Genomic DNA, 14,835 nt, shown 5'->3' on the forward strand with positions numbered 1-14,835 from the left:
TGGTCTTTCCCATGGACGCATTACTTGGTCTCAGACTCTTGTCCCTGCGCCCTGGGGCAGCTACATTCATTGACAAGATTTAGCATGATGGTTAGAATATATGTACCACTCCTGCCTGACCTTGTCAATGAGAACCGCTTTTCTCTACGGCAAGCATTTGAAAATGGAAAGGAGAGAAAGGAGGGAAAGGGGTGTGGAGTGGTCTGTGGGTGTTGGGGGGATGGAGGTGGGGGCCTTGGAGGAAAGGAGGTGGGGGAACAGATGCGGAAAGGGGGACGTGGGGCGCTGGAGGCACATTGTGTGTGCACCCCAATGCTGGGTGTCCTGGGGCATTAGGTGTTTCTGACAAAGAAAGAAGCTTCACTACATTTGTCCTATTACTGGTACAAATGTCCAGTTATAACACGGTGGATGGTAAGAGCTGTAAGAGAGACAGAGATCCCTGAGTATTCATTTTTGGATAATCCCATGTTGTAAGCATCTTAACACACATGACTTAATACAGCTCAAATTAACTGCGAACTGAAATCAACAGTCTTGTAAAAGACAGGGGGTCTCACAAAGCTGATGAAAGTGAACTTGGAGAACTTCTTGGAGTCATTCTCAAAGCCAGCGTTCAAAGAGGACCTGGCGGCAGAGGTGGAGCAGCTGGCAAAAGAAAAAGGAAAATGAACAGGGATGACCACGTGGTAAGGGCTTTGCAAGAGGATGAGTTGAATATCAAGCTGTTGAGTGTTTCTTGAGAAAATGCATGAAATCCTCTGATGCGTTCACAAGATGGACTTTTAAAATAATCATGCTGTCAAAGTCAAACATGGAGAGAAAACCGTCGGATTGACTCCTTGTACAATTTTATAGGAACTGTGGCTAAGAACATGAGTGGCTTTTTGTTAGTTCTCAAAATTAACGCAGTTGTAATTATAGCCTAGATGTGGTTAAACGTCGAATACATGTATCGGAAATCTTTCATTTATCTCAAGGTAAATTCTAAACGAAACCCTTTTGCATTATTAACACAGATTATGTTTGTGATTCTTTTTTTAAAAAAAGATGTTTTAATTGTGAATATTTTTAGCTTTGTTATTTTATTTTTATTTATTTATTTTGTTTTTGATGTGGACCGTTTTTAAAGTCTTTACTGAATTTGTTACAACATTGCTTCTGCTTTATGTTTTGGCTTTTTGGTCCCGAGGCATGTGGGATCCCAGCTCCCCGACCAGGGATTGAACCTGCACCCCCTGCATTGGAAGGCGAAGTCTTAACCACTGGACCGCCAGAGAAGTCCCTTTTGTGATTTTAAATGAAGTTGCTTTTGATATATTTTTTTTTTTTTTCCGATGTTTCAGAGTGTCTAACCCTGTCTGGGGGAGAAGTGGGAAGGAAGGTCCCTTGAGGAAATGAAACATGAGGAGGAGCAATTTGCCCAGTGGACAAGATGAGAGAAGGGCATGCCTGGCAGATGGCACAGCGCGTGCAGGGGCTCAGAGGCACGAACGAATGAGGTGCACTCGCGGGGCAGTAAGGAGTTTGACATTGCAGGGTCCCTGAGTACAGATGACAGCAGAGGAAGGAGGTAGACCGTGGAAGATCAGGGACCATTGTGAGAGGTTCGGACTTCATCCTGCAGGAACGGGAAGGGATTTCAGTAGGGATGTGACATGCTCTGATTCAGCTTCTAGAAGCAGGAGGCACAGAGGAGCCTTGTGCACTAGTCCGGACTTCCCCAGTGAAGATGCAGCACCACTGCATGTCACTCACCCTGTGTAAGGTAAGCAGTAACTCATTTGATCCTCACCATAATCCTGAGAGGAACAGAGAGGTTAAAGAATTGCCCAAAGTCACACAGCGAGGAAACTGCAAGAGCTGGGTTTCAGACTCTGGCATGTGCTCTTAACCTGTTTGCTCAATCTACCCACCAGGTAGGCGGGCTCTCCTATATACATTTTCAAAGTGTAAATGGACTTGCTTCTGTAGTAGATATATTTATTCAGAAAGACAGCCCTCATTGTTATAAATGAAAAAGCAATTTATTTTCTATTGCACATTATATATGTATAATCTGTCTATTAAAAATAAAGCATTTGCCCATGCTGGGGTCTAATGAGAGGTGAGTGTGTGTACTAAGGCAGGGGCCCTAGTCAGAGAAGGAGGGGGCCCACGGGAACACATTTAAGAGGTTGTGGTGACAGGACGATGTACTGAGTGGCTGCAATGGGGTGAGGGGTCACCTCGACACACCTGAGGTCTGGGTGACTAGTCGTGCCATTCGTTACCTGGGGGTGTGAGCGTTACAAGAAGTTCTCCCGGGCGCGTTAAAATTAAAATCCTAAATACAGTGCTTTGAGGGGGAGGTTACATCAAAGGTAGTAGGATGGGATGGGGTAGAGGACTTGGTCACTGGGGGACTTCCTGGACGAGGCAGGAAGGGCTCTGGCTCAGGACAATGGAAATTCCCAGTGAAGGAGGCAGAAGAGCAGAGAGCAGGCGGGACAGGCGGCTCTCCACGGGGCCAAGTGCACGGTGCCAGCACAGCCCGTAACCGGAGCCCTGGAAGAGCATTAGGAACGTGACATCAGGGTGGCATTTGCAGCCTCGCCCCCGACAGGTGGGTGGAGCATTTATTACTTGAATAGTTTCAGCTGAGGGTGAGAGGTGAGCCAGGGTAACAGGAGTCCCCTCTCCTCTCCCAGGGCACCTGGCCCTTTCCCATTTCCCTCTTAACTCTCCCCACTCCAAGTAAAGCAAGGCCTTTCTCCCCTCCTGTTGTCTTTTGTTTCTGCGGCGGAAAATGTGAAAGCCCGGCATATTGGATTTCTTTTTAGCACACCGATAAGGCAGAGGAAACATCTGTGGCTTGAGACAAAATGTGTGAAAGATGGGGGGCCGGGGTGGGGACAGAAATTTTCTGTCTTGAAGAACGTTTTATCTCCTTGCTAGACACCTCCTTTATTAAAACGAAATTTATAGGCTGAAATGTGAACATGAACATAGAGGAGACAGAAGGTTTAAATCCAAGAGGAGGGAATTCAAAATAAATAAAAAAGGAAATCCTGAAAAGTCACACTTCCAGAAGCAAATGCAGACACATTTGTTTCGGTTTCCTAGACTTTTTCTCCGCCATCCAGCTCAACGAGCTCCACCACCTGTGATCCACACCTCAGATTTATTATCAGTTTCCAGGGACCAGCCGAACAGCTTCACCACCAGCCTCTTAATAAATCAGGTGCTGAAAGCGGTTCAGATGAGAAACTGATAGAAAAGGCCTGAACCCCAGAGGCATCGAGCTCTCAAGTCCCTGCATCTTGCCATTTGCCCTTTTGCATAATCCCAAAGAGAGAAAAGATCTGGGAGAGGGTAGGATTTGGTGTTGTCTGGAGTTAGCCCAGAAGTCAGAGACAGCTGTGTTCTGCAGCATCCTTCCCCTGCCCCCCTCCTGGCTTGCTGTGGTCCAGGCCCTGGGATTAGGTTGAATCCAAGAAGCGGTAACCCAGTTGTGCCAGGCTGCTGGGTTGGACGGGAGCCTCCAGCTTCAAGAGGGAAATGCCCTGCTTCAAAATAGCCACAGCACACTCTGTAAGTGGGCCATTTGTTGTTGATATGTTAGAAGTTTCATCAAACCTCTGGGCATATTTATACAATTAGAGCAGCAAGCAAAAGAAAACAGCACAGTGACAAATTGGGCTCGTGCACTCTGATTAACTTGTTAAGCTAAATAGATTGCGTAGGAAACGCGCCCCGTTTGAATTTGTGAAATTGCTTCTCATCAAGATAGATGCCTGCTGGGCCAGTCGGGGGGGAGGGCAGCTGGTACACGCTTTGGCTGGAATTCGACGCAGGTCCAGAAGGAAAGGCGAAACCATCCCCTGACTCCAAACAGAAGGACAAATCTCCTTCGCTGTGGCCAGGCAGGGATGCTTTGTCCAAAGCCTGGACCATATTATCAAGTCCTGTTGACCCAGAACCCAGGCAGCAAGCTGACTCCCGTCACCCAGTGTTCTTTGGGTTCTTGGTTTTTATGAGCAAGATGACGGGTAGAAAAACAAGAGGGCGTGGAGTTTTAGTTTAAAAACCCTGTAGATCCAGCTTTCATCTTCCACGTCTTCAGCCACTGTGCGTGGACCCCATGCCTTGCAGAGTTGAATTCCGTCCAACCCTAACAAATAGAAGCAAACATTTATTGCATACTTACTCTGCGCTGAGATAAATGCTAAATGCTTTTGAGTCAATTACGTTATTAAAGCCTCACGATGACTCTATGGCAAAGGTGCTAGTATTATTCCCATTTTCCAAATGAGGTCAGATAAAGGTCCACGGCAGGGCACAGTGAAGCTGGCAAAGTGCAGGGCTGGGACTTGAACCTGGTGAGTCTGGTTCCCGAGCCTGCGTTGCTCATTTCACACTGTGTTGCCTGCATCAGGACCTATGGGAACCCTCAGGCCCTTCAGAGGACTCCCAGGCCCTTCAAAGACCCTATAGGGTCTGAAACATCCTTTTGACACCTCAAAGAGGTTGAGCCAACTTGCAAATTATTTATAAACTACAAATAGCACAATGTTTGAAAGTTGGTATGTACGGAGGTTGTCTCCCAATCTGGAAAACTGGATTAATCAATTCGCCTTATGCCTTGGCCATTCTGATGCTTAAGGGGAGAATGGAATCTACAACATGTCAACTCCACCAGTAATAGTACTAGCTGATAATAATGGTAATGGCTAATCTTACAGCACCTGCAGCACCCATGCTATGTGTCTGGCCCCCCTACTTTGCCTGTGTCAACTCAATCTTCACAGCAACCCTATGAGATAGGTGCTATTTTTTAAACCCATTTTCCAGATGAGGAAACTGAAGCACTGGAGGTTAAATACATTCTGAAGGTCACACCATTGCAGTAGGATGGATGCAGGCAGCAGCCTTCTGGAGTCCATATCCAGACAACCATGGAAACGCTGTGTCCTGCCAACAGGGCCGTCTTGTGCACCAGGTAAAGCCCTCCCCTTTTCACTGCTGGAAGATGGTCCTTGGGGCCTGATCAGGCTGTGTCCTGCACTCTTGGGAAGGTGACACATCCTCCATGGTTCTGGAGGAAGCCGCTTCCTTTTCTAACCAGTGACCTCGCTGCCCGCTCCTTTTCCGCTGCTGGGTGAGCTGGGGCAGCGGGTGTGGTCCCTCAGGCGCTGCCCAGCCAGAGCAGGACATGGCTCTTTGGCTCCTACCCCCTTTGGAGCATGGCTCTACAGCATGTGGAGCTAGAATGACAGGAACCTGGTTAATGGGGGCACAGAATTGTGCTTGTCCACTGGGACTGGGGACGCCTGTGAACAGGGTCTCTGAGGATGGGCTGGGGCTAGTGCTCTGGTTGGCACATAGGATGGCCGGAGTCACATCATTTTCTTGCAGGGTGACGGGCCCAGGCCTGCCTAGGCTGGGACAGACATGTGTGCATTGTAGAAGGTGGGGCCTGACCTTTTCAAGAGACTTCTGAAAGAGAGGTGATTCATCTTCTCTTGAAGGAGATAAAGGACCTCTTGGAGGTCGTCATTTGCCACTGGCGATCGAGGACTTTAGCAGGTCACTCATTCATTCATTCACTCATTCACTCATTCAACAAATCTACAGTGGCAACTGTGTGATGCATGGAGGACACAGAGGTAAAGAGCAGGTAAAGTTAAAGTCCCTTAGGAGTGAATGATCTAGGCTAGGATAAGGCAGAAGGTTATATTGTCACATGAATAAATGCAAATTTCTTCATCTGGGATGAGAGCTACAGAGGAAAGCATCCTAGTGCTTTGGGACCCTGTAGGGAAGAAAGACCTGGTCAGAAAAGTCAGGAGAACTTCTGAAGAGAAACTGGCTCTGAGATCTGGATCATGAGAAGAACTCGCCACATGAGGGAGAGATGGGACAGGAAAAACACTCCTGGTGGAGGGAACTGCAGGTGCAAAGGCCCTGTGGCAGAGAGAACATGGCAGATGCAAGGGCCTGAAGAGGCTGGGGTGGCTGGAGTACAGAGTGTGGGAATGGGTCTGGAGAATCAGCAGGGGCCTCACTAGACTGGGCCTTGCTGGCCCTGTTAAGGCCATGGAAGGGGTTGGTTTTCATCAAAGAAACAAAGAGAAACTATTGAATGGTTTTAAGCGTGCAGATGGGAGAGGAAGGTAAACATGGAGAGAGGGCTGTGACACACCCATTTGTGTTTGGCAAAGGTCACAGTGACCCAAACTCATCTCTTCGTGTCAGAGCTTTCAGAAAGGGCTGGGTGTTTCCAACATGGAAGTCACAAGGGTGAGACTCTGGGTACATGGAGCCTCGGAGAAAACCCAAGTAGTAAAACAATCAATTATCTAAGCAGTTTTGGGTGGGGGGGGGGCCTTCATTTTTAGGCACAAAATCTAGCAGACAGGGAACACAGTGTTGGGGTACACAGGACCGCACTTAATAGCCTTTAGGGTAGAGCCTTGCTCTCCTGCAGCAATAGAAGTTCATCCTAATGACCCCAAGGCTATCCAGAAAAGGTAAAATTATAGTGAGTATTGTTTGTTTTGGAAAATAATGAACAACGTATTACATTGCAGGTGTCTACCCCACTCCCAGTGATGGTTAAAATAAAAGAGAAATTGGTGCTAAAGGAATACATCACATGACCTCTAAAACGTTCCATCATGACCTGTCCTTCGAGCAGATAGCCAAGCCTGATTGTACTACAAGCATATTGATTAACTCAAGAGATTCTTAGCTAGCAGCAAGGAAGTGTGGAGTGCTCCTGTAACAAAGATCTGAACAGGTGGAAGTGGCTTCGGCATTGAATCGTGGATAAAAGCTGGAAGAATTTTGAGGCACGGGAGAGAAAAAGCCCACATCATCTTAATCGGACTGTTGGTGGAAATATGGACATTCGAATCCCTTCTGGTGAGGGTTCAGAAGAGGAGAAACATACAAAGGAGAAGGCCGTATGAAGACAGAGGCAGAGACTGGAGAGATGCAGCCACAAGCCAAGGAATGCTGGCAGCCTTCAGAGCTGGAAGAAGCAAGGAAAGGATTCTCCCCTAGAGCCTCCGGAGGGAGTAGGGTCCTGCCCACGCTTTAATCTCAGCCTAATGATACTAGTTTTAGACTCTGGCCTCCAAAAGTTGAGAGAATAAGTTTCTGTTGTTTTTGAGCCAGCGAGTTTGTGGTAATTTGTTACACCAGCCACAGGGAACGAATACATGCTGAGTAACATTTACTTCATATTCCACAAACATCCGTGATTTCACATTGCTGGTGCATCCTTATCCTTCCCAGCTCAGACCAATGCGCGCCTCCTGAACTGGGGCTCCCCAGCCTCCCCAGCCCGATCAGTTAACCTGCTTGTTAACCTCCAACACACTTAAACTCTCAAGCCTAAATTCTTTCCTTAGTCTGTGTACTTGTATTTTGTCTGCCTTCCTCCCATTAGAATATGAGCTCCAGGCAATCAGGGACCGTGGCATCCTGTTCCCTGCTAAACCCTCAACACCTAGCAGAAGCCTGGAGCGGAGTGAACATTCCTTGAAAAGTTTGCTGAATGAATAAACGGCCTTTTGCAGTGTCCTGGAGGCCCCCTGAGTTTGACTGGTATTAATGTGACTGGTCCTCTCGCTTGCCTTCATCAACAGGTATTGATGGTTATTTAAATTCTTATTTTGGATCCTTAGTTCATCCCAGGATGTGAAGCTGTTTAATATTCATTCATTCATTCACTCATTCAATAAATATTTATTTATTCGGGCTTATTATGTGCAAGGCAGTCCACTGATGATTCCTAATTGGGCTATTTTTTCCCCTGTTGAATTTCAATTGAGAAAGAAAAGCAATTGCAGCATTTTTCAAGGCAAAACAAGCCATATAACAACCACAAACCGCAAACAGCAAAACAATCTTTCATGAGGCTAATTAGTCCTAAGCCTTAAAAAAAATAATAATTGCCGATTCTGGAGCAGTCTTTGAAGGCTTTTTGCACTGAATAGTAATCAGGAAACTACAGCCTTCACAAGGCAAGGGCTCAGAGCAAAACAAGGCACTTTAGGGTTGTGTACTTTCTGTAACTCTGATTTGGCTGAATTTTCTTCTGATAAGGAAATTTTAAGGACATTGATGGGTAAGGGAAGCACATTCATTGCACACACTGACTCTTTCAACAGACTTCACGATATACAACCAGGCTCATAATCAGAAGTGTTTCTTTCTGTTTAAAACCCAGAAGGGTAGCTGACATCTTTTATCAAAAAGACAGACAATTCTTATCCCCTGACAATTCCAGATTATGGATCCCAGGAGGCTCTCCTTACACTGGTATTTTATCACGGGAATCAGAGCGACTGCTGTTTATTTTCTGAACCTCCACGTAGTTTTTCAAGGTGTTGCCAGCAGGGCCTGGGCTGACAGTGACACGTGTTATTGTCACATTGCTAGATCTGAAAGAAAACACCAGATAAATAAATACCAGTGTTTCCTTGGATCTCTTTTTGCTATCATGGGCACCGGAGGCACTGGCATTTGTTAATTCACATATCTTCCCTGTTTGGTGAGGCAATGTTTCCTTTCATCTACTGGAGTCAGGGAGGAAGGTGGAGGCCCAGGCTGGCAGCCTGGCATGGACGGGGACGGCCATTTGATCCGGGCGAGGGTCAGAGGGGGAGATGGCCTCTGGATAAAGTTCCATCCACCGAGAGGGGCGGAGTCTGGCTGCAGGACTGTCTTCTTATGCCTCCCTCACGTGGGTAGGTTATCTTGCAGTGCGCCCAGAATCAGGTGACGTGAGCTGGGGTCCCGGTCGGATAGGCTGCTTAACCTCCGAGCCTCTGCTTCTCTGTCTGTAGAACTGGATACTGGGACCCTCCGCTGTCCCTCCTAGGTTGCTGAGAGACCCACAGAAGAGGGAAGTGCCCACCTCCAGCCAGACAGACTCCTCATTTCCCCCAGACCCTCTGCTTCCTCCCCACTCTGCCCTGTTCTCCCCTCTGGATCACATCTCCCTCTGCCTTTTGCCTTTTTTAGATCTCCTTATCCTAGATCAAGGGATGACGTCAACAACTTATGGCCCGTGGGCCACATCTGGCCTGCTGCCTGATTTTGGAAATACAGTTTTCCTGGACGACAGCCATGCCTGTTCATTTACATATTGTCTGTGGCTGCCTTTGTGCTGCAGCGGCAGAGCTGAGTAGTTGCAACACAGAGCGTATGGCCCACAAAGCCTAAAATCTGTACTATCTGGCCCTTCACAGAAGTTTGTCTGTTCTCTGTGCTCTCCTAGACATCAATGACTCTGATTCCACTCATCCTTGAAGACCCAGCTTGAGTTCTTGATCTGCTTGGCATCCCATGGCTTGTTCATCGGTTTTATATGCAAAAAGTTTCCCATGATCAAATACATTTGGGAAATCCTAAGTTAAAGAACCGTAAGCAGCCTTCTTTACTAACTGCAGAACTTGTCAGTGCATTTAACGTGCTGGTGTGCATTGGGCGTCCCGGAGAGGGGAATGTGGTAGGCAACATTTCTCAGATGTGTTTCTCTATTGGGCTACTGAGTGTTGAAGAGCTCGACCCATCTTCTCTAATTATTCTGTCTCTCCGGGTGATGCGATCTGCTAGTATAGCTTTAGAATATATCGTGTTTTTACCTGAAATGTACATTTTCAGCCCGGATCTCTCCCCTGGACTCCAGACACTGCACTCCGTTTACAACTGTCTAACAGACACCTTAGACTTACAATGCTCCAAATGTACCTGTTCTTCTCCCATCATTATCCTTCTTAGGAAGTGGCAACACCATTCAACAGTTGCTGGGGCCAAAAATCTAGCACTCTTCTTGACTCCCTTCATCCTCTCACACTCTTTCTCTAATCCATCGGCAAGACTGTCCTCTCTAACTTCAAAAGGCATCCTGTATAGGACCACTTCTCACCAACTGCACAGTGACCAGCCAACTCCAAGCCACCAACATCTGTTGGCTGGATTCCTGCAACAGCCTACAAATTGGGCTCTCTGCTTCTGTTCTTGCCCTCTCTGGTTCATCCTCTGCACAGCAGACAGAGTGATCCTTCTGAAACTCTAATCCAATCACTTATTTCCCTGGCTTAAAATACTTTAAGGAAAATATTTCTGTTCCAACTAGAATAAAATACAAACTTCTCCAATGGCTTTCCAGACCCTGGATAATCAGGTCTTCACCTACGTCTCCCTCTGGCCTAATTTACCAGTAACCCCAGGGCCTTTGCACATGTTGATCTTTCTTCTAGGAAAGCTCATCGTCATTCCATTTCCCTCCCCCATCCTTTCAAGGCCTCTTCTGACTCTTCATTGTCATCTAGGTCATTAGACCCTCAGAAAGGCCCTTACTGACCAAACCAAAGAATACCCAATTTCATTGTGTCAAGTTATTCTAGCTTACCATCTTCATAGCTCTTACTGAAACCCCAAATTGTCTTATCTATTGTTTTCATGCTTATTTTCTGTCTTCCACTGAGTATAAGCTTCATGAGGGGGAGAACCAAGCCTATGTTTCCATTTCCACCACTAGGGATCCAGAGCCTAAGACAGTCCCAGGCACACAGTGGCTGTTTGACAATCACCGCTTGTTGACAGACTGACCCATAGTCTCCTTAATCCGCAGAGCACCCTGTGTATTAGCATTTAGATTATTGTTATAAAAACAAGCTAGAACATCTGACATTCCTTGAGGGCTACTTGCCAGGCACTGTGCTAAATGCTTTTCTCCAGTTATTTCATGCCGTTCTTCCAATTAACCTATAGAGCCTATGAGCAGGTACCATTTTTATTTCCATTTCACAGGTGAGGAAACTGAGGCACAGAGCAACTAAGTTGCTTGCCTAAGATTGCACATCTTGTCATTGACGGGGCCTGGACACTGACCTGGATCTGATTCCAGATCTGTGACTATGGGCAACATTGGGGCTGCAGCTGCCACATTACAGGGGTTGGCATTTGAGCCTCTAGGAATAAGGTTTACAGGGGCCTGAGAGCATCACAACCAGGTTCATCTCTGACTGTGGCTTCTCATTTGAGCAGGGGCTTCACTATCTTACGTGCACGTTACTTGGAACGTTACTTAGTTGGGTCAAGAAACTGTATAGCACAGGGAACTATATTTAATATCCTGTGGTAAACCATAATGGAAAAGAATATGAAAAAGAATGTATATATGTATAACTGAATCACGTTGCCGTACAGCAGAAGTTAACACAACATTGTAAATCAACTCTACTTCAAGAAAATAAATTTTTTAAAAACCCTTATTCTCATGAGGAACAGCCAGGTGTGTGTTTCACCTCGCATAAAAATTGGTTCTACCCTATCTATCATTCATGAGCTAATAGTTATAAAGCGCTTACAACAGTGCTGGCTCATAATAAACGCTTTATAATTTTTTGTTAAATAAATAGCTATATGTAGCTGAAGGGCTTTGTCCTTGACCGCAGGGGTGAGCAAAATCACTGACTCTCTGTGTTGTCCCTCTTTCCTGCTCAGGTAATGATTACAGGTGGCACAACTGCGTGACATTAAGTACCGTGGAATCACAGAGTCGTTCCCTCCCTCGCAGTTAAACTGGCCCGATTTTAACACCTCTCCAACACCTAGCAGAGAGTTCTCTGGGACAAACCCAAGGCCCAAAGCCTTTGGCAGGAGAAAGGATCTCTCAGGCATGTAAGAGCCTTGCTTTGTATAAGGTTGCAGACGCAGTATTTGCAAACGAAACACAAGACCACTGTGTCTATTTAAATCTTGAGATTTTTATTATTATGATAAAGTTTGCTTTATAGCAAGGGATACTGCCTTTTCATTATAGTAGTGACTTCAAGTTTTCTTTCAAAATGAACAGAAGTTAAAATTTAGTTTAAAGCACACATTTACCATATGACTCAGCAATTCCATTCCTAGGTATTTACCCAATAGAAGTGAAAGTCTGTGTTACATGCAAATGTTCTTAGCAGTAACTGTTCATAATAGCCTCAAACTGGAAACAATCCAAACGTCCATCAACAGGTGAACAGATAAAGGAACGGTGGCAACTCCATACAAAGGAGAACTACTCAATAATAAAAAGGAACAAGATATCAAGGCACACAACAGCATGATGAGTTTCAAAAGCATTGTGTTAAGTGAGAGAAGTCAGAAACAAAAGTCTGCGTACTCTGTGGTTCCATTTCTAAAGTTTTCTCAGAAAAGGCAAATTGTTGCAGCGCTAAACCAGTGCTAGAGCCCTGGAATGGGGGAGAGGATGGATGTGAAGGGGCCCGAGAGCCCTTTGAGGATGATGGAAAATGTGTGTATCTTGATCTAGAGATGGTTCCATGAGTGTCTAAGTTTGTCAAAACTCATGGCATGGGCACGAAGGGGGTGCATTTTATTGTACGTAAAGCATTCCTCACTTAAGTTGATTAAGAGTATAAGGGAAAAAGAGGCAAATAATAAAACAGGTGTTGTATGAAAAGGTAGAACTTGTGAAGGTGGTCAGGGGTTAGCAACTCCTGGACTAGTGTTCTGCTGCCCCGAGCAGAAGATCTATTATTATTCTTTTGTTCTTCTCCTGACTGTCATTAAAACATTCTTCAGTCATCTTTGTCACTTAATGCAATTGTAATTTTAACTCTGTCAACCTTTTCTTTTCTGGATTCTGGATTTCATATCTTGCTCAAGACACTGAAAAGGACTTCCTCACCCTAAAGGTATGAAGACTATTATCTCATATTATTCTCTAATGCTCCTATAATTTTAAAAAAATATGACATTTAAACATTTTTATTTTTAATTGTGGTAAAATACACGTAGCATAAAATTTACCACCTTAACCATTTTTAAGGGTACAGTTCAGCGACATTAAGTACACATTACTGTGAGACCATCACCACCGGTTAGCCATCTCCAGAATGCTTTCATCTTCCCGAACAGAAACTCTGTCCTCATTAAACAACTCCCCATTCCCCCCTCCTCCCAAACCCTGGCTACCACCGTTCTATTCAATACTTTCTGACCCTATGCATTGGACTATTCTAGGTACCTCACTTAAGTGGAATTGTACAGTGTTTGTCCTTTTGTGACTGGCTTATTTCATTTAACACAATGTTCATACCATTTATAAAACCATGAGATTTTTAGTCGATCTGGAATTTATTTTTGTGTGTGTATGCTGTAGGTAATGATTTAATTTAATTTAATTTTATTTTATTTTATTCCTCCCAACAAATGGTTAACCAGTTTTCCCAGCATCATTTATGGAAGAGATCTTTTTTTGTCACAATCAGTTGATAGCCACCCGTACTTTAACTGTATTCTACGCATAAATGCATCTCTTTGGGGACCCTCTTTTCTGTTCCCAGGGTCTGTTTATTCCTAACACCATTGTGACTACTTCAGCTAAGAGCTCACCCATCCCAAGTCCAGGGACTTGCTCAGGCTTAATATCTTTTTGTCAGCCTTTCAGGTCCTCCCAAGGATTTGGGGCGCACTACTGTCTCCCTAAAGCTCTCCCATCTCTCCCTTTCCCAAGGGAGCTTAGCGTGCAGGGTTATCAGTCCAGATATGGGTGAGGAAGCCTTTGGCCATGCGTGTCAGTGGGCACAGACCCCCCCCAACCCCGAGACTTAAGCACCCCTATCTGCTGCAGGGCTGGGGTCACAAGGAGGTCAGCCACTGCCCTTGCCTCAGAAGGATCTGGTGGGGGACATAGGTACTCAGGATGGTTTAATTGCTCTGCGTGCAGTGGAACTTTACCATGACCCAGTTGACTGTCAGGTGGACTTCAAGATAAGGCAAGTTAATCTTGGGTCCCCTCCAAGGACATTTGGTGCTACATGCAAAAGCGAATCCTTTTGAAGTTCATTTCCGAGGAGACCCTGGAGGCAATGGTAGAGTGCTCCCTGAATTTCTACAAGGAGAGTGTGGCAATCCTGCTGGGGCCACGTCTCTGAGGCGGTGAGAGGACACAGAAGGCCCATCTGGGCAGGGCTGCTTAGCAGGTGTGCGGGCCCACAGACTTTCCGTGACTACCTGTTGGGCTGTGTTAAGCCCTTGGCCCAGTGTCCCACGGGATCCGGGCACTTCAGACTGCTTTCTTGGGGCCAGAGGTGTGGGCAGAGGGTGGGAAAGGCTGATGTTTCTATGAATCTCTTGCTGTCTAATGTCAAATGAGTCAGGTCATGCCCGCCAACGAGCTCCGTCTAGGTCTCTGGTAGGAGGTAAGAAGCCGGGCCAGGGGAGCAGAGATAAGCTGGGGAAGCATCCTCTCTCCCCACCTCTGCCTGCCTCTGAGCACCAGGGAGGCCACCTGGAGAGCCTGGCTGAATTTCATAGAAGCCCCTTGGGCACCAGGGGGTGGGCTGCGTTAGAGGAGTTACAGCATCATCTGTGGCATCATGACCACCTTGGAGCATCTTCCGGGGGGGCCGGGCAGCTCTTGGGGAAGACCTGGGGCATGTTCCCATCTCCTTAGCTGTGCCCTGAGATCCTTCAGCATGTTAGAGTGTATAAGTCTGAGAAATGGTTTCAGCGTCTCCTGAAAGTGGCAGGTCCCGTGGAGAAAGAATGGGCTTTTTCTCCAGATCTTGGCCTGTGGCCACCATCCTCTCTGAGAGCTTGGGCATCCGGGCCAATGTTCCTGAGGCTGAGACACTTCCGTGGAGCCACCTGTGGAACACTCCCTGTTTCTGCCCTCTCCCTCAGCTCTGGATAACTGTAATCTTTTTTTTTTTTTTTTTTTTTGCAGTAGGGCCTCTCACTGTTGTGGCCTCTCCCGTTGCGGAGCACAGGCTCCGGACGCGCAGGCCCAGCGGCCATGGCTCACGGGCCCAGCCGCTCCGC

Source organism: Physeter macrocephalus, chromosome 17, assembly GCF_002837175.3.
Source record: "Physeter macrocephalus isolate SW-GA chromosome 17, ASM283717v5, whole genome shotgun sequence".
In the NCBI taxonomy this organism is placed as follows: domain Eukaryota; kingdom Metazoa; phylum Chordata; class Mammalia; order Artiodactyla; family Physeteridae; genus Physeter; species Physeter macrocephalus.